We start from the raw sequence: 22,438 nt of genomic DNA, 5'->3' as shown, positions 1-22,438 counted from the left end.
ATTTGTTCCTCTTATGTGTTGAGAGTTTAGATGTCTAAGGCCTGATAAAGTTGAATTGTAAAGAGAATGATCACCTATGTCTCTTAGATTCAACATGACATCTAGTAACAAAGGGATATAATGATAGATTCACCTAAATCATATCAAGTAAGGGACTTGAAGGGATGATGTTATTGAATGGCACTTCGTCAAACACATTAGGGGTGGTGAACTGTTGTTAGGCGGTATTCACCACTTGCATTAATTTTCTATGTATCTCGTGCAAGTGGGAGATTGTTGGAATTACGTATGCCCGAGACACATACTTATACTAATGTGGCTAACTGTGTTTGATCCAAGTCGGGTCATACCCAATAACAAGCTAGACGACACCAAATGTATTCTTTTAATGATTTGATCATTTAAACGAATACCGAACACTACGTGTGTAGAAAATTGGTTTTCTAAACAAACACACTTGAGGATTTAAATAAATTATCTGGATAATTTGTTTATATAAATTAATTATTTAATTGGTTAAATAATTACATAAATGTATGTGCATTTTATAAAAATGAGTTTTATAAAATAAAAGGAGATGTTTTAAATGGTTAAAACAAAACAACAAAAAAAAAAAAAAAAAAAAGGGAAAACCGGCCACCCCATGTGGGTGGTGGTTTTGGTTCAACCAAATGTTTTGTCCTTTTGTGTGGACCATCTCTTTATACTCCACCATTCACAAGACATGCATTTTTGATCTTGTCCCCATTTTGAATTCAAGAGTTGAATCAAAAATCCTCTCTCTCTTCCTCCTCCAAAACTCACGGCCAAAGAGGGGATTTTGGGAGAGCTTGGTGAGCTTGTTTAAGTGTTCATAAATCCTAGCAATCAAATTGGTGTTGTCACAAATAGCTTGGGGTATCACTATCTTGAGGTCTTCTTCTTTGGAGGCTTGCCATTCATCCACCATCATCTTCAATATCTTACTTATTCTTCTAAAGGTAGAAGAAGGTACATTTACATTTTGTGAGCATATTGTTCTTGTAATTTTGATCCTTGTTCATTGGGTTTTGATTTTAACATAATGGTATGTTCATAATTAGATTTAAAATCTAAGCTTCCGTTGCGTTTTCTAGTTAAATATGGTTAACTTGACTTTGATAAACTTGTATAAAACCCAACACATGGACCTCATGAACTGAGTCTATAAACTTTATTTTGACAAATTTGTCATAGCATTCATTGATGATATTTTGATATATTTGCAACGTAAAGAAGAGCACGAACGACGGTTAAGAAAATTGTGGAAGTGTTGAAGCAAGAGGAGCTATACGCGAAGTTTTCGAAATGTGATTTTGAATAAAGAAGGCATAATCCCTTGGTCATGTTGTAAAGCAACAAAGATTTCACAAAGATCCAAATAAGATAGAAACCATTAAAAATTGTGCCAAGCGCCGATTTTAAGCCTCCCCGATGGGGACGATGGTTTTGTCGCGTATTGTGACGCATCGCGTAAGGGTTAGGATGCGTGTTGACGCAGTATAATAAGGTTATAGCCTATGCTTCCCGACAGTTAAAAGTACACGAGAAAAAAATTACACTACTCACGACTTAGAACTGGGAGCGGTTATCTTCGCACTTAAAATGTGGAGACATTATCTCTACGATACGAAGTGCACCATCTTCACCGATCATAAAAGTTTGCAGCACATATTCGATCAGAAAGAACTGAATATGAGGCAACGAAGATGGGTCGAGTTTTTTAGCGATTATGACTGTAACATCCGTTATCACCCCGGCAAGGCTAACGTCGTAGCCGACACTTTGAGTAGGAAAGGTCGGGTTAAGCCATTGCGAGTGCGAGCGCTAGGGATGATAGTCCAGCCGAACTTTTCGGACCTGATTCGAGTCGCTCAACGTGAGACGTTGAAGGAGGAACAATTGGAAAAGGAGGGACTTTACGGCAATGAGAAGAATTTCGAACAGCGCGTGGACTAAATTCTCTACTTCAAAAATCGGGTTTGGATCCCGACCCTCCATGACCTTCATGAATTAATCATGGACGAAGCGCATAGATCGAAATAATCCATACATCCGGGATCGGATTTGACTATTGATGATACGGATATCTGAAAGGATTTTTATTAATGGTCGAGTTTGGAGAAAGATATGATCACGTGTGTTGGTGAATATTGAGTGATGCAAGAGATAAGGCTGCACACCGAAAACCCTTGGGAACGCCACAACGACAGAAAATTCGCCAATGATAGTGGGAATAAATTACAATGAATTCTTGCCCAAATTCCCGATGGTGAAATGGTATCTCGTCGTGGAGTGCCATTTTCAATTATCTCAGATCAAAATAGTCATCCTACTTCCATTATTGGAAGGCGGGGAAGGAGGCATCGAGAGCTTGAAGCTCTCTATGGGTGAAGTAGTTATCACCAAGTTGTTAAATTGAAATTGGGCGTCACTCAGGCCTTAAGATTTGAATTGATTCGAGAAACAACCAATAGGATTTATAATATTTAAGACAAGTTGAAAGCAGCGAGTGATTGGCAAAGGGTTTATGCCAACGTTCAAAGGAAACCATTGTCACTGAATAGAGGTGACAAGGCATTTTAAGGCATCACCTTAGAGGGAGGTGATATGAGGTTTGGCAAAACCGAAAATAGCTTCTTAATATATTGGACCCCATGAGAACTATCTCCATGGTTGGTCATTTAGTTTATCGATTAAAGTACTCCAGGGGCTAAGTACTATACATGATGTTTTGCCATGTATACGGATTGAAAAGTGCCTAAGCGATGAGGCAACGAAAGTACTAGTAATAGAGGTACTCATAGAAGACATGCTTGATATCATAACTAATTCCGTAGAGATAGTAGACGGGAAAACTAAACAGTTTGAACATACCAAGCTTTATTGATTAAAATTAAGTGGAATTCACAGCGAGGACCAGATTATACTTGGTAACGCGAGGGTGAATTCTGAAGGAAAAACCCCCCACCTTTCTCTCGAAAGGGGATAGTGGGCGTCTAAAATTTCGAGGACGAAATTTCTTAACGGGGGGAGAATGTAACGATTCCGACGAAACCACGTATACCCTAACCGGTAGACTGTAGTTACGTCATATTTAATGTCGGGTACATGAATTACCATAGTAATCATACGAGAATACATGGTTCATGGTACTGATTGTACGTGAATATATAATTCACCGTATTGAATATGCGATCAATCGATCGATAGTTATTGAAACCCGAATGGATCGAGGGTTCAATTATAGACGACATATATGATATTTAGTGATGTTACGAAGTATTAAAGCTTCGGGATAAGTGGATTAAAGCACAGAAAAAGGATTTCGATTTAATAGTGCGTCGGTACGTTAAACGAAACCTTTAATACCAAACCGAGCAAGAGATGATCGATCAAGCCGATAAAGATGCACAATTATTAATACTATGATGTTTTAAGTTAATAAATGTCATGGTTTAAGTTTTTAAATCGGTTTTATATAAATTTCATTTTTAGCCGAAAAACGACCGTTTTAGCCTCGTTTTAAGCCGAATTAAACATTTAACCGAGAAACGAACTGAACCAGATTATCCAAAACATTATCCAGATTTCGGAAATCCAAGTTTGTGGCCAAGAATGAAGGAGTGGGCCCCACCCCACCCCATTCAAATCCCGATCGGCCTAAAGGGGTTTCCCCTTGGCTTCATTTTCTTTTTTCAAGCTACAAACACCCAAATCCTCTCCACTCTCATCAATCCTCATCCAAAAACCCGAGATTGTAGCAAGAAAAACAAGGTAAAGGTGGAGTTATTTACGTTTCCATCTTCGTTTCTTGAGTTTATTTGCAAGAAAATGAGGTTTCAAAGATGAAAACCGATTCTTGCATGATCAAGTGATGTATACAAGTTATACAAGGGATCTTGGTCCAAGAAAGGAGTTAAACGAGCCAAGAACGAATTTTTACGGTTAAAACCTTTGTTTTTATATCATAACCGAAACTATAGTGTAAGAGGCTTGATCGTGAATGTAACTTGCTTGGTATTGTGGTATGTTGATTGTAGGCTCTGTATTTAGTGGTAGATAAGGCGGAAAGACGAGTTTGTAGCTCATAGTGGCGGAAAACGAAAGGTATATTCGGTTATGTTCGGTTTTGGGAAATTTGGACAGATTGTTGATGCTTTAGAGTTAGGTCATGAAATTTTACAGAAGTGTTAAACACATGAAAATATGAGTTCTGTGAATTTTTGGTAGTTTTTGGATAAAGAATGAATATTTGGTGAATTTAATGCTCGGTTTTGGCCAAAAATGGTGAAAACTAGTTAAATATCATGAAAATTCTGGAAAATTTCAGATAAGCTTTTCATATCATTTATAAGTTACACACAAAATTTGAGGTCCTTTGGAGGAGTCTAAGTAGGCTTTTTGGTTAAACGGGTTCTAGGAATTTCTAGCTCGGTTTTAGTAAAAAGGGCATGTAAAAGTAGATTTCGGTTCTGGAAAAATTACAGGGGACTATGTGGATGGCAGGGGACATCCAGGAAAAATTTGGGATTTTTCTAAGATCGTTTGGTATTTACGACATATTTAGTGTTTAAATGGTGTTTAAAAATAGATAAATAAATTTTAAATATAGAAATTAATTCTGGAAATATTTTTATAAAATTCCCCACTGTTAAAAAGTGATTTGTGCAAAATTTCAAGATCCGAGAGTGAATGGATAATTATTTGTTTTAATTATCAAACTTTTAAAGTTAAAACGCGTAAACCGGTGAAGTTCGCTTAAGCGAGCTGACTGGTGTATAAAAACCCTAAAAATGAACTATTTTCATATAAATGAATTAAACAAGTAAAAATAAATCATCCGAAAATAATTCGGATGATTTGAGTAATTTTACATATTTTAACAGTTTCCGTTACGCTAAAGACGGAAACGGGTCCCGCGGCCAAACGGGGCGTCTAAATCGAGCTCAAATTTCACAACTTTACTTAAACTATCAGTCAACGACTATTTTCGGGTCGTGTGTGACCAAACTCATTTTTGAAACATAAAAACGAATAACCGTGCTAGGCACGCAATACGAGAAAAAACGACTAATAGTAATTGTGACCATGGAACTCTAAACGACATCACAATCTGAGTCCGGAGAAGTTTTTCTGGGTTAACATTGCCCCCGGAACAGGTACAGTACTGGGTTAACAGTGTCCCCAGATGTACCAATTAATAAGGTTAAAGATTATGTAAACAATAATTGTATAGTAATGATCGTAGGGATCATATTACAGATTGGACGGGTTAACTGATATTGATTGTTGTTACCTGTTTGCATGTGCTAAGGTGAGTTTCACGAGCCCCTTTTTACTGAACTGTTTTAAATATTTTCCCGGGGCGGGAAGCATGTTTCTATCAAAATGTTTAAGTACATACTGAACGCATGGATTTGCGTGGATTTTACTGAACGCATGGATTTGCGTGAATTTATATATATTGTTTATTGTACGGGAATCGTACGGAAATGTACTAAGATGATAATTGTCTGAGTTGTTAATATTGTAAGGTCCCGCAACAGTGTTTCTGGGTTAACAGTGTCCCCAGAGGATATTAAATGGGTTTCTGGGTTAACAGTGTCCCCAGAGGATATTAAATGTGTTTCTGGGTTAACAGTGTCCCCAGAGGTTATTAAATGGGTTTCTGGGTTAACAGTGTCCCCAGAGGGTATTAAATGTGTTTCTGGGTTAACAGTGTCCCCAGAGGATATTAAATGTGTTTCTGGGTTAACAGTGTCCCCAGAGGTTATTAAATGTGTTTCTGCGTTAACAGTGTCCCCAGGGGTTATGGGATGTGTCTCTGGGTTAACAGAGGTTGCACTTGGGGGCTCAGCATAATTACATCGCTAATATATGATTATTATAATGATTTGTCATCGTTTACTTAACTTAGTGAAACTCACCAACTATTCGTAGTTGACCCGTTTTCTCACATGCTTTTCAGGTACAATTAAGATGAACTGATTGCTTACGTGCTAAGTGTTTGATGTGTGTAAGATTTGCGTGCGGGATGTTAGGATACATTATGACAGATAGAATTATGTATCGTATGGTATGATGTGTGTATCACCTAGACGGTAATGAAATACGAGATAATGTAATTTTGAAGTATATTAATGCATTCAGTTTTCTTTATAAACAATGTGGTTGATATCAGAGGTGCCTGTCGCATCCCGTTTACGTTTCCGCTGCGGTTGCGGGGTGTTACAATATGTGAACAAATGCTATGGGTAAAAAGTAATAAGTGCTCGCCTTTAGGATCGAGATCAAAACTAGAATATAGATAAACACGTCGATTTTTTTTCAATTTATAAAATGACTGAAATTCCAAATATTAATGATGAGCTTGAAAGAAACTTCCATATAACTCATGTACTTTTTATGACAATTGTCATTCTTGTTATGAATAATAGTTATTATGGTTATCAACACCTAAAATAAATTTAGCTTCTTCTCCAAGTTTTCACATCCCTATATTATATTCTATTGTATCTCATTGTATGATATACCTATTAACGAAATCTCCTCTCTTTCTCCCTACATCTCATTGTCATATTGTTATAGCTACTAGGCTTGTTTTACAACACGTTATCAGCACGAGTTGCTTTAGAGTTGGATTTCATTATCTTAAGGTATGTTCAATCAAACTATTCTACAAGTTTTCTTTTGATTCATGATACTCACGACGTCATCTAGAATACAATGTAATATTTTATTAAATACATATGCTACGACAGAAGGTTAGACAAAAAATAATAAATAAAATAAATTGCAGATTATGGTATAAAAAAGATGGTGATCTTTAATCCTAAATGTTTGAATATATTTCTATTAAACCATAAAACGCAATCGTGTTATGTGTTGATTTTAGTGGTTCAAATTAAAATTTATTTTACTTGTGATCTTAATTTATGACGAAGCATAATGAATGAATTTTAACCATATCTTGATTTATTTTTCCTGACCATTACAAAAACAACTAACTTATTAATTTAAACAATAAATATAACTTGGTTTTAGTTTGTCAGTAAAGAACTTTTGGGTATGATATATTTTATTATATTTTTATAATAGCTCGAGTTCTAGATTTTAAATATTAGGTTTATACAACAATACAAATGATATTTGGTGGTGATATTTGGTGGATTGTTTTATTTCTATTACAATATTTTGGTCTTTTAATTGTTCTTGATATCTATGATTATGATATTGGGGCCGATACTATACTGCTACGAGCCACGTACTAGAGCATCACCAGATAACGCAGCTGCTGTTGTACAAAGAGTCAACACTGTGATAAACCACTAGAACCGTCCAAGTTATTCGTAGCTGGAATGCTTCGTTTTACTCGACGAGAAGGTAATAATTTCTGACAATTCCTTGATTGAATATATCTTGTACTAGAACGCTAATAGAAAACGATGATATTTACGTTATAAAAGCGACCAAATAGCTTACATCTGGTTATAAACTTTCAAGAAAACTATTTTTCTCAAAGCATCAATATTTGTGCCATGAAAAGGCACTGTTGCCTTTCAATATTTAATTTATTTTTAAATGTACATGTTATATTTTTATTGAAATTATAGTATGAATAATTAATATATAGTCCATGAGTAATCAAATAATTGTACTGAAATTATTTTAGATGTATTCGGCGTTAAAGTTATGCACCTCTAGACGATCAATATTTTGATTTCCTTAATTGCAAAGTTATGAACCGCATATATTGTGGTTCATATTTGCATCAAACTAAATGAATCAGCTGTCTATGAAAATTGGTTCTAAGATGCTACTTTATGGAAGTTAGTTATTTCATGAAAATTGGTTCTTAATATGTTTCAATAACACACTTATCAATAAAATAATCATCAATAATTTGTAATTTGAATAGATTTGAACATGTGAGATGATTGTGTGGTAAAGAAAAGTAATATATGTTATTAAGAAAGTAGAACTTCGATAGAGATATTTGTTTATATTAAAATTAAAGTGACAAAATACTTTATATGATATATTTGTGATCAGTTATATCATTGTTTATACAGTGATATTTAAAATTTCATGTTTTGTATAATTTTGCATTATGTGTACCTTGTATTTATGTGCTAAATTTATTTATATAGAGAGTGTTGAATCGAACAACTAAACAGAAGTTGTGGGTTATTACCACTATCATGAAGTATCATAATCATTTTGGGCTATGGTAAAAAGTTCACTTATTTATTTAAAAAATATGACCTAAAGTGTTATTCTCCCAAAATTTCATTATTCAAGGTTATAAAATATTAGGTATCTTTTCCTTAAAAATAAGATACATTATATTTTTTTTTAAAATAACTTATTATCAATGTTATTATTTTAAGAAGAAAGATTTTATTCTTATAATTAAATGATGTTACCAAGTATGCATTCGGAGTAACAAAATATTTGTTTTGGTTTGTATGCCAAATAAATAGTTTAGTTGATGAGAGCCTACCATTAATGTTTATTTGCTACTACGAAATACTATAGATAGTTGGAATATTAATTATATTGTAAAGATGGAATAATAAAGCTCTTGAATAACTTGATCATCGATGTTCTCATTCATAACGTATTTTGTTTTTTATTCTCATAATATATAAGCATGATCATGTAACTCCTTTTTTATACCATGACATGTTATAGCATAGCTTGCAAAAAGATCAATAAATCTCATTAGAATTCTATAAAAATATCAAAATATTTTAGACCAGTAAATCTTACATGGCTTGGTCATGTAACTATTTCTCATATATATTATGTGAAGAGAAAAGTTATTTATACGAAAGATCGGATAATTTTTTTTTTGTTTGTTACACCTCAAATATGCTCAGAAGCATATCATGAGAGTTCTTGAAGTAACTTTATATCCGTATGTTCGAGGAAATAATAAAAAATCATGAAACCTGTTTTGTTCTACTCCATTCCACTTATGTGTATGTGACTATGTATTATCATTCTCATGGACACAATTGAGAAAATTCCAATGATGGTCATGTTCATAGTGAGATCAACCATCGGAATTTTAGTAATATTCATATTAATAATGAGATCGACCACTATAAGTGGCAAAGATATTGATCAAATATGAGAACAAAATATGGAGTTATTAAAGTAACTAAACATGATCGTTTGAAACAATAATACATTGTTGTCTCGTATTTTATGTCTTGTATTAAATAAGCATAATACATATAGGATCATAAACCTAAAGTTTATGGATCATGATTATCTAATGGCTTGATCGGGTAGACCACACCGAGTCAATGATGTGAAATATATTGAAAAATCAGAATATTTTTCATGATAATTAAATATGCAATGTCTACTCTATGGATATGAACTTTTGAATATTCTGGAAATAACAGAGGATACACATATCCAAACATGATATCATTTAGTATTACAAATCGATGCATCGTCTGAATGATTATCAAATTCACAACTTTATGTTTGTGAGAATTTTGGCTTAGCTAATGAGAGAGAAAGCACATTATTCCATAGTAGAATATGAGTTTGGTAATAAGAATATGCTGAACTTCATACATATTATATTCATACACGAATTGGTTATGAAACCAATGATCACGAGAGCAAAGATTCATATTTGTATATGAGTACATATGATTTTACATGTCTTAAAATTAATTCACATCAAGCCAACATGTTATAACATTTACTCCCAAGTAAATTTGGTTTGGTAAGAACCAAGTACTTCCCATCAAAGAGTTTGGTTGTGTGATATGTAATGAAATTGCTCCACCACAACGCACAAAGATAGATGGAACCTCAATGAAGGTTGGGATTTATGTTGGGTATGAAACACTTATACATTGTAAATATCTTAGAGTTGTTAATGAGAGATATGGTTACAACTTATTGGTTTTCATTATAAGTGAATTAACATTCCCAACATTAGGGGAGATATAAAGCAGTTGGAAAAGGAAATGGGCTAGAATGAATTATCGTTGATCCTCAAAGTAAAAAGTGTGAACTAGAAGTTCAAAGGATAATTCATTTACAAAGAATATTGAAACAATTACCAGACGTGTTCACTGACCAGAATGGAGTGACTAAGTAAGTCACAAGTACCAACTGCTGATGCTCCAGTTAATAAATGTCACAGAAGGATAAACGCATATTGATAATGAGTGTAGCGTACGCATGAAGCGTGGTAGACTAATCGATTCCAAAGGTGAAATTTCCTGGAAAACTGGAGCAAGTGATAAAGATGGTCAAGTCGAGGTGCAATAAAAGGTCTCTTGAAAGAGATTTTAGACATGATGGTTCTTGAAGAACCTTAGGTACCTAAAAATAAAGAGCTCTTAGTAAATTATATCGTATCATGTCTATAACATATATGGAATTGAAATAAATCCGACGTCGTTATATATAATTAGCGCTTGATATAAAGATGATGAGGATCAAGATTATAAATCTGCCTATGATAAATGATCGGCCAAAGTGGAAAGACGCAAACATGGCAGAGTTGAATTCTCTAAATAACGGAAAGTTTGTTGGACCAGCAGTCCGTACAACTAAAGTTGTAAAACGTATTAAATACAAACGGGTATTTTATATAAGTAATGAATATTCAATTAAGGTGATATAAGGCAAAATTGGTGCCACAAAGATTTTGCAAAGACCCATGATTGATTATAAAGAGATGCATTCTCCAATTGTGGAATCATTGACTTTCCTATACATAAATAGTCTGGTAATATAAATAGAAAATTTATATGCATTTAATAAATATTATGATTCAGTTGATACTGAAAATTTATAAGAAAGTTTTTGAAGGATTTTAAAGCAAGTTCTCGAGAAAACAGTGGTTGTTGTGTATAGAGTTATATTTGAATATGTTACGATTATTGAATTTGTTGAGCATAAATGAAACTCATGAAGAGTTTCCTAAGGTAGTTGAATACTTGAAAGGTTAAGTGATACATCTTAATGATTGAATTGTTGTGCATCAATAAGCATACACATAGAAGAGAATGTACATGATGAGTATAATATGGATTTTTGATATGTGATATAAAATGATATGTTAATAAGCAAGTTTATGCAGAAAAATCCTGGAAAAGTGAATGCGTATGCATATTTTGTCAAGTTAAAAAGAAGTCCATGATGGATTGGTAAATGCATGGATTTATGCTTATTAAGTATGGATTAAATTATTCGGATTGTACTTGATACAAATCAAGTGATATTTTGATAAAGGGGGAGATAAGTTGGATATAACTATACTTTTATCAAAATTTCACTCTTAAAAGGTCATTATAATCACAGTTTACAATGATGTACATATCATCAAGAGGAACTTATGAGCTTTTAAAGAGAAAATTCTTTTGAAAGACCTTGACATAGTGTGATTATTGTTTGACTTATAGTTCGAGTAGATGTGTAATTATATGCTTATAAATCTATCAAAGTGCATCTACATTTTACCATGGAAAAGTTTAATCATATTTATTTAGCATGTTAAAGGATGTATAAAAATGACTTTATATCATTGCCTATCTGAATATGAATATTATTGGTTCGGAAATACCATAATTAAATGCATATATGCATTATATCGTACTGTTAGCTATATATTATTATTATTTTCTTTATGTGTATTTATCGACATGTGTCCTGCTAGGAGATATCAGAATGGGTTAAAACATATATTTCAGGTATGAAAGATATATGTTTATATTTTACTAACCCATCAAAACAAGTTTGGTTAGTCTTGTTGATGCAGAAAAACACAACAGGGTCAGGGATACAACTGTATATGTTACGAGATGAGGTGATAGAAGTTTTCACGTGAAGATCATGCAACATTGTTCAGCTTCAAGATTCGCATGTCATGGGACCAAGACGCAAATGATTGAGTACAAAAGTTACGAAGCTTTCACATAAGATTTTTTACTTACTATTTTAATTGATATATAAATCAGGGGGAGATAATACGTGCTGCACTCTTTTTCCCTTAGCTATGGTTTTGTCCCAATGGGTTTTCTTAGGAAGGTTTTTAATGAGGCAGCATCCCGAAGCGTATGAAGTTGAAAACCAAGGGGGAGTGTTATGAATAATAGTTATTATGGTTATCAACATATAAAATAGATTTGGCTTCTTCTCCAAGTTTTCCCATCCCTATATAATATTCTATTGTATCTCATTGTATGATATACCTATTAATGAAATCTCCTCTCTTTTTTCCTACATCTCATTATCATATTGTTATAGCTACTAGGCTTGTTTCACAACAATTCTAATATTTATTTTTATTTAAATAATAAACCGGGCATATGTGAAAAGTAAAACATACAAACTACTTTATATGCAAAATGTTGCATGGAGAATCTGATTATGTTAATCTAACTAATTCAAAATTGTCATCATAGACCGATGCTACGTGTGAAGATATATTGAAATTAAAATTCGCTTTTCTACTATTTTTTACATAGGATTCTATCATGCGTTAAAATTTTTCAGGCCGAAGGCGAAAATTTTTTTGGGCTTTCATAAAAGGGGTATCTTGTGTTTAAACAATTTAATTTTTAAATAAGGCATAATTTTCGAGTCTTATGATTTGGTTGTATAAAACACTTTTTTTTATATAAAAATAGGGTTAAAGTGTGTCAAGTGAGGTTAGAACCCACAACTTTCAAGTTAAAAGTAATAACCCTTTGCCACAAAACCGAACTAGTGGTTGTGTAATTAAGTTTAAACATTATATATACAAATATTATTTTTCATAAAAATATGTATATATTATTTTTTTTATTTTTAAATCAAGGCCTATTGGGTTGTCGGTCCGGGGTCCATCAACCACCCGGCCATCCCTTATAGCCGGCCCTGGATTCTATTTCCTTTTCCTGACTATGGAACCCCGCTTTTCAATAATGATGATAGAACGTAGCCTTAGTGTTAATTTGAAGCATAACTCAGAAGAGGTATATGACACTGATTACTCATCTAACCTCTCTAATAAAGAAATCCAATATTGGACACGTGACCCTTTATTAATCAACCAAAATTTTATTTTCCCGCTTTTTGATTCTCCAATCTTAACGGGTGATTAATATTAGAAAACGTACCTATTCTCCGACGTCGCCTTTTTCACAATTAGGGTTTCTCCGCCGACGTCGTTTTCACAATTAGGAATTCATTAACTAATCAATCTTTGATTCTTCATCATCGTTTTTAATTTTTAGATCAAGCCCAGTTCTTCTATATGCTTTTCTCTCTGGATTCACTATATCAGAAGGCTAAGTTCGAGTTAATTCAATCGATGAACACGCAACCGCTAATTAATCATCTCTAGATTCACAATAGCTGAAGGTATACTTTTTAATCTGCAATTTTATTAGTTAAGATGATTCCATTCAATATCGTTTCACCGATTTTCCCTGTTCATTTATATAAAACTTACACTATGGCATACTTATCGAGTTGATTTGTGACTTCTTTATGTTAGAAAAGAGATGTGATTGAGGGATTTTTTATTTTTTTAATTTATTATGATTTGGACCGTGAAAGATTAACAGGAATAATTTTATTGCTTTCTTTTTTTAATTACCGCTTCAAGATCGATAAGCTTAAACTTTATCAAGAAAAGTGGATTATATCTCAAATGAAGTACCAAACCAAGATGATCCATCAAAAGCATACAAGTTAGCTTTTTTTTTTTTACTTGGTTTAAGTTTTTACAAAAATATATTGTTATATTTTTGAAATGGCTTTATATGTGTAGGATGAAGGATTTGTAAAGCAATTGAAAGGTTATGAAGATCATGATATAAGTAAGTAACTAAAAAATTATATTTTCTAAGTTTGGTGCTTGCTGTAATTATTATGATTAAGTAGCAGTCAAAAAGCACATATCATGCTTTAAGTTTTTCTATACTGTTTTCTGTTTATTTTGTTGTTACATTATTGATTTCTTTATTGATCCTTCATGTCTAAAATAGTGAATCTTAGTATATGTTGATACATGCCCCAAAACATAAAGCCCGTTACTTTTATAGCTTTTAATAAAACTCATCTGAAATCTCTATTCTCAATTTGTTTTAGAAATTACTGTGTTTACTCTCTGTTCTAGCATTTCTTTTTCTATAAGAACTTATATATTTTCACTATAATGAGCTCTCTTTAAAACTTCTAGCAACAGTTGTCTAATATGTAAAAGCAAGAATGAGTTATGCCTTTTGGAGGGAATTAAGTAATCCAAACAAGAGGAAGTCATATTTGCCATTTAATAAACAATTTTTTATCACTAGAAATAGTAAAATGGTCATACCTTTTGGATTCATATTTTATATCACTATGTTAGAACGGTATAATTACATCTCATTAAGTTCTTGAACTCTTTTTTGTACATAAGTTCTTTGACTTTTTTATAGTGAAGACTAAGTGTATTTTTGTATCTGACACTAACAAAATTAGAACATTAGTTTTGTGACTTTAAAATTATGGATGGATTTGTACAGAATATGTTTCTAGCAATCTTTTTAAGTTTAATACAAACTTTATTCAGTTCCTTGTATGCGAAGAGTTGAATCAATATAAGAAGATTATGAAGCTACCGATGGTGAAATATTGCTTGATGATGAAGATAATGATGGCTGGTTGGCTATTTACTAGCAACCAAAAGGTATGCATAATGCGTAAACCCATCTAAAATTCTTTGTATAAACTTTACCATTATATATTTTGATGTTGGTATAACTATTTGGAAGTGGAAAGTTTACTTTCAATGTTGTTTCCTTACGATTAGCTTGGATGATATGTTTATTGTGATTGAATGCTTTCTGGAAGAGTATTTCGTTTTTGATGTTTGACTTTTTTGGTCAAACAAACCAATAAACTTTTACTTTTAGTTAAAGGGTCAAACTCATAATTTAATAAACATGTCAAGCTCATCATTTGTAGTAAACGAGTCAAAAATACCATTTTTAGTAAACAAGTAAAAAAAAAATAATTTCAGTGAATAGATAAAAAGTTGTTTTTTCATTAAATGAGTCATGAAGAACATACTTTTGACTATCTTTGAACCGTTAAAATTTTTACATATTTCTTTTTTGACTTATAAATGTTTACCTACATTTTTCTGTTTGTATTTATTAAAAGTTTGCATGATGAAACAGAGTCCATTTGACCTATTACCAATAAAATGGATTGAAAGTTAAAAGAAATCATTCTTACCCGTCTTTTATGCGCGCTCTCTCTCTCTCTAACTTACAATTGTTGAACTTGATCATTTGATTCATCGATAAATTTTAACAACTGATTTGGAAGTTATACTCAAGGTTACTTTAACTAACCAATCTGAAGGTTAACTTTGGGATCGTATTTTTTTATTCTTAAAATATAATAGCTTTTAGTTTAAACAACTGAGCAAAGAAAGACTGTATGACCAATTTGTTGCTTCATTTTCATGCCTATATAGTTGACATTTAGATATAATATTTTCTTATGCTCATGCTTGTTATGGTCATATATCACATTTCAAAATCAGCTTGGTTTTGACTTTTGGAGGTCAAAGTGACTTTTTGACTCAAAATGAGTTAATGTCGTTTAGACTTTTGAGTAAGATGAACAAAGTTCACACTTCAAAATCAATATGATTACTTCATATAGAAGTTAAAAATACTTGAACATCACAATACGCATCCATTTTGAGAATATTAAGGTGTTGGTCATTGCTATATAACAACTATTATGTATAATTTTGATATGAAAACATTTTTCATTGTGATCTCTACTTAGATTTTTGAACATTTTGAACTTGCAGGTACTATTTTGAGCATAAGTTTATGGACGACCTAGCGAAAGAAAATCTCCCAATGTTTGGGATGGGGTGAAGTGGTGAACCAAGTTTGTAAGGACATACAAGCCATTAGAGTTTTGTGAATTATAATTGCAAATACATTTTTTCTATTATATATAACTTGTAGTATAATTTATAATAAGTATTTGCATCTTTATGATATATATTCTTTTCATTATTCAGACAATGTAATACGTTGGACTATAGAAAATATCATAATGTTGTATACAATAAAATCTTAGATTTTTTATAAAGTTAAAATTGTTCAACCCGTGTATCACACGGGTACCTAACCTAGTTTGTTCTATAAAGTAAACAACAGAAGATTGACACAAAGGATGTGCCTGATACGACTTGGAATAGCAAACTGCTGATTCGTAAAAATGAAAAGTTGATATTGATATTTTATCTCTTTACAAATAATTTCGTTTTTTTGTTATTCTATTTCAATGTTAGCTTATTTTAGGTTATTTACATTTTGTTTTATGGATTAGCTAAGTATCAAACCGGTACAGATCCTGAATTTTTAAATCCATAATTTTTCTAAACTTGGTTCCAGTTCAATATCAGGTATCATTTGTTTATCCCTAATTTGTTTTGGGTATTTGTTGGTGTTTTCCTTTTATCGGATGTGTGTCTTTTTGAATATTGTATTCCATTGATGAAACGGGTTGATCTATTTTTAAAGTTATATCTTTAAAGTTATATAACATATTAAAACATTTGATATTATATAATATGAAATAATAAGCATATTTTAACACTGACACATTAATGTTCTTCAAGACACTATTAAATATATTTTTTTCTCATAAAGATAGTTAAAACGTTTATTGAATTCTTTTAGTATCATACCTCCAACGTTATGCACTTAGTTGATTAATTATACTCATAGAACCTTTTATTTTTAATTGTAATATATATTTATCCTTTTTTTATTATTTAATAAGAAATTTTGGTATCATGACTTTTTGTTATCAAAATCTCAAATGTTTTCGACTCTTAAAATTCATTATCATCATCATCGTACTCAGTATATCCCACCAAATAGCAAAGCTATGGTAGGGTCTGAGGAGGGTAAGATGTAGGCAGCCTTACCTCTACCCCATAGGGATAGAGAGGCTGCTTCCGGTGAGACCCCCGGCTCGATAGTAGTTTTGCATCAAGCCTTGGACATAAGGCACATAGCACTCAATCATCGGGACACCGGCTGATCGGTGCATGTACCCTTATCTTTCAGCTATCAACGCCACTACATGATGCCTGATTAACCGTCCGTCACTTTTAACGTTATTTTCACGAGATTAGTAAAAAAAACGTCAAAATTAGTGCAATTTCACTTTTGCCCACCCGAGGGTTCACACATATATACATCATATGTGCGTACCGCAAGCAGGGCTAATTTTCGACTCTTAAAATTATATTTTTTAAACACATACTATACACTAGTACCTAACCTAGTATATCTATACTATTTAATAAATAATACTTTTTATATGTCACATGTTATCACTATGTTGATCCTTACAAAATTCCCTACTATCTCTAATATTAAGTATATTTCTCATTTTAATATTTCATTTTCAATTTTTAATAACTCCATTCTAATTTAAAAGAATTAATATCATCATAAATATGTTAATTTGTTTAATATAAAATATATTGCATTAGTTATTAATATTATATTTTTATATGTAACCAATACGAAACGGGTGAGTTTCTTTAACCGATTAAAGTATCAAACATTGTTCATGTCAATACAGTTTAAGATTAGAATGAGTTTTGGTCTACGTGTTGGTTTAAAAAAGTAGTCAATTACAACTAAGTTTTGATATTAGAAAATAACAAAGAAATAATTTATGATTTATGAATTTTCTAACTTTATATTTCCAAATTGTGTAATGTGTAGTTTTTAACCGTATAATATATCTTTATATATGTGATACAATTTTATTTTTAGTATTTTGTATTTCACATTATGCTATTATTTAAAACAAATTACTTATTCTAACATGTGTGCTACACGTGTAACTAACCTAGTATATTAATAAACAAAAATAAACAAACTAAAACAAACATAAACTAATGATCATAACTGCATGTAAAGGAATATAAATGAAAATAAAGAATGAACAAAATATGCATGAATTCATGCACATTTGTTTAACTAAAATAGCAAACTCTATTTTTTTTTTGTTTTTTTTATGTTCGTTCACTCATTAATCAAATGAACATTCATGAAGTTCTTGCCAAACAATTCATGAACGGTTACATTCCTACAACAAGTGAAGAACTTTAACAAAAATCATCACATGATGTTTCGATCCAATAAACAAATGCAACACTACTAATCAAATAGCAACTGTATCACTACTGATAAATGTTTAAAATACATTAGTAAATGTTAAAAATTCAGTTACATTTTATTTATTTTTTATCAACATAACATTAATATGTGATAAGAAACACAACAAAAGATACGTTTCTGGTAACTAGGTTCCAACGACTATCAAACCCAACATTCTATCTGCAAATTCCACCAACTTTTCGATCTCATCGAAATCAATATACCCATTACGGTTAACATCAACGAACCTCACCCCACGCCACCCCCTTAAGGCGCTGAACCGGCCTCGTCTCATCGCAAGAATTGCTTTTCGGAGTTCTTGTCGGCTAATTCTGCCATCTTTATCTTCATCAAATGTCATCAACCATATCTTGAATTCCACCAAAGTCATTATATGTACATGACCATTTTTGCCGGCTTCATGGCCTCTATACATGGGTTTCATGTTTTTTTATGACTGGATCCAAATTAATTACACTTATATATAAAAGATGTTAAGAGAATGTGATTCTAAGTACTCGAAAGAATATTAGGCTAGCAAGCAATGCGTTGGTTTTGTTTGACTGAAAGAATATCCAAAATACATTAGACAACTATGTCCAATTGATTTTTGCACGAGTAAATTGAAATAAATAATAATACAGGAATAAAGATTGATGGATTTTATATTGCTAGCTATGAGTGGTTGACATGTGTCTCGAGAGGCTGGAGAGGTGACGACTAGAATCTAGATTAGTTTGGGAAACACTGACTTCTTAAGAACCTTAATTAACAAAGTCGATACAAAGACTTGAATTGATGTAACCCTATATTGAGGCGGGTGTCGGGGATACAAGTCAACAACCACCCAAAGAATAGACTGAAATATAGCTCATGAGGGTATCCGGCTTGATGGCATCACTAAACCATATTGTACATCCTAGAACAAAATTGACTGACCCAACGATATGGGATGTGTACCCATGAAAACCTACCATACATTAAATAACAAAGATAACATACACAAGCAACGTATCAAGCTGACATGCTACGTTGACAACATAGATATCCAATATGAATGACTTCCTAGTCAACTCTTCACGATGTATTTAAACCGATTTTCTTATTGAGAATTTCGGAGAAGAGAAGTTTCGTTATTTAAAGCCACGTGTAAAAAGATAACAAATTATATAAAAAAATTTATTTATTTTTAAGACGTATATGTGATGAGCTACCCATATCCATAACTATACCTTCAAATAAAAAAGTATAAACTAATGTTGACAAATTTACGAACATATGTTTTTTTAACAGCAATTTATGAACATTTGTAATTATGTAAATTAAATAAAATATACAAAATGTTATATATTTTAGATACATTAATAAGATCTGAAATAATAACAATTAATAAAGCATTTACATGTATATAAAACGGAAAACATGTGTAAAATTGGAGAGAAAAGTAGGATTCTAGAAAGAGTGCTATTCTCTTCTAAAGTAGACATAGTGACAATGAATCAAATAATTAAATTTAAAATTTTTTGTTCATATTTTTCTCATTTTAATAACTATAATATTATAGTTACTAGTTTTAGAGACCGTGCACACACGAGATTATCTAAATTATAAAATTATAAGTAAAGAAAATCATTACATAACGTATATGGAAAAATGTAATACATCTATACATAAAAATTGATTTTATTTATATCAAAAAAATGATTTTTTTAAAATGAACATAAAAATAAAAGCACGTGAAAAATGTACCGAGAATGCTTCTTTGATTAAAACTTTTATTGTCAGTATCATATATTTATAATTGAAAGAATACAGGAAGAAAACTTCTCATACAATAGTCATACAACAATAGTTCTGACCACTCAACTTAAATACTAAAGGAGCGTTACCTTTATTGATATATCTATCAATTTACAACTCATAGAAGGAAAGGAAAACATTAAATTATGATGTGCGTAAAGTGGTATATAAAAATTTAGCAAATAATGACCAAACACAACGAGTAATAAAAACCTAGAATACCCTAAACCAAACCACTAGCAACAGGCAAGTGAACCTATCGGGTGTAGAATAGCTATGGGAAGACCGGGAATATCGAACCCTAGAGACACTTATTAAAATAACGAAACTAGTTCTAAAAGCTAATTAAATTAAAAATGAAGAAAAGAATATTGTTAGATTTTTATTTATCTTATTTTAAAAGCTAATAATTAATTAAACTAATTACTTAATTAAATTAAAGTAAACTGAAAATTAAATTACCGAATAGAAACTTTAGCAAATTCAAATGAGTGCAAGAGTTACCTAGGCAAGGAATCCGAATTGTGACGACTCGGGCTTTTATCGGTTACGGGAAAATGCTATGGGAACCGGGAATCTAAAGGTATGAACCTCTTAGAAACTTAATGGATCCTTAATCACTCTCAAGGTGTCACCTAAAAAGAAATCTTAGAGATCATGTAAAAACACTGGCTTATTGGTTCACCTATCAGTTCACCAACTATGATTAATTACCCTAGAAAACAGCTAACCCGTCAGTTTCACTATCTCAATGCACCTAAGTACACGGGGTGGTTTTTGAACAGTCTAAAGGACACGGGTAAACAGTGAAATTAAGGCAAAGATAGGCAAACCTCATGTCAGATAATTTAACCTAAAACTCTAACAACACAGACAAACCCGACAACTTATCACCCGTCAGATATTTAAGCTAGTAAGAATATAAACTTCTAATAATATGCCAAAAATCAGTTTCTATGGTAAATGAGCTCAATAAACCATAAACAAGTTGCAAAAACACAGTAAACAACCCTAACATGCAACCTATAATCAAAAGACATTCAATAAAGTAACATGTGAAACATTCATTTAGACACAAATTAAAAATTAATACGCATGAGACACATCCAATAAAACTAATCAAAACTTTTAATTTATCAAAATCCCATAAACAAAACCCGAAAACTAACAAGTCCAAAGCAGTCAACAAAACATCATCACAAGCCTAGATAACTAAAAGTGTTTAGCCAATAATCATGTTCATGTAATAAATTGAATAAATAATACTGTTCATAAAAGAAAGAAAAAGTAATAATAAGTATTACTTTTGTTCGAAATCACCACAGCCGACAAACTCCTCTCTTCAAACCCCAAGAAATCACACTATAAATAATAATATCTCCTCTTGATTTGACGTCTCTCTGACTTGCAGCTCCTTTGGCGTCTCTTAACTGCTGCCCACCCAAATTCTATAGGGTTTTCTTCTATTTATTGATTTTTTTTTTCAAACCTTAATTTCGTAGTCAACAAGTTAGTAATTATTCTTGGGCTTCTCGATCTCTAATTGGCCGAAGCATTTTGTTGTGCGCTTCTATTATTTTGTTGTTAACTGACACAAAGATGGCCCACCACAATTCATATAAATATTTAGCCCACTTAATACTCCTTGTAAATCCCTTTGTTGACTTTTCTTCACGCCAGCATGTTTTCGTTTCTCAACTTGCTAGTGTTGCATAACAAACCAACCAAATATATGTATCAATATTATATTATAAGAATTAAATTCATAGAAAGTAATTCGCTATTTTTTTCATCAGTATAATTACGTAGATTTGTTAAACCAAATGAATAATATCATATAAAACTTATTCTAGTATTCACTTGGTCAGAAGTTTAAAACAAATATTCCCTCTTAGCTCATTGTCTTTTCAAACCATTTATATCTAAATATGAGCCAAATAGAAGTAATATTTAATCAAAAACACTTACAAGTGTAAGGAATATTTATTTAATAATACGTATATTTTAGACCACATCAAATATCCCTACACTTAAACCTTTTTCGTTCCTGAAAAATATATAATGCAATGGAATCATAATTCAAAGTCGGTCTTTAAAACATATTGGTTATCTTTTAAGCATAGATAAACGCAAAAACCGCGATTGCCGATATTGTTATCCACATAAACCCAGCCACCAGCCTATCAAGCCCCCAATCTCATTAAACGTTTTAAAGTTCAAAAGCTACGACTACACCTACCCCATCTCAGACAAAGAGAGCTATAAGAAATAGAGTCGAAGCATACTGGTTCGATAAATCACCATAAGCCAAGGACTCGTTGATAGTACTAATTAGATGCACTCGGTGGAATTTGATGGATGAATGGTCATGTGGAGGCCGTACGAGCTATTCCTAAATA

General features: G+C 31.8%; 1 long non-coding RNA gene across 1 annotated transcript; it reads left to right on the top strand.

Annotated features, from left to right (window-relative positions):
- Positions 1–13,166: 13,166 nt before the first annotated feature.
- Positions 13,167–16,008, top strand: LOC143627707 (uncharacterized). The gene is made up of 3 exons (XR_013152635.1): positions 13,167–13,404; positions 14,600–14,716; positions 15,857–16,008. It is a non-coding gene; the product is annotated as an uncharacterized LOC143627707 (long non-coding RNA).
- Positions 16,009–22,438: the final 6,430 nt, after the last annotated feature.

Source organism: Bidens hawaiensis, unplaced genomic scaffold (assembly GCF_021521415.1).
Source record: "Bidens hawaiensis isolate Kalapana, Puna unplaced genomic scaffold, B.hawaiensis_p1.1 tig00004722_1, whole genome shotgun sequence".
Taxonomy (NCBI): domain Eukaryota; kingdom Viridiplantae; phylum Streptophyta; class Magnoliopsida; order Asterales; family Asteraceae; genus Bidens; species Bidens hawaiensis.
The sequence above is the reverse complement of the archived record's forward strand: the minus strand, read 5'-3'. Positions and strand labels throughout refer to the sequence as shown.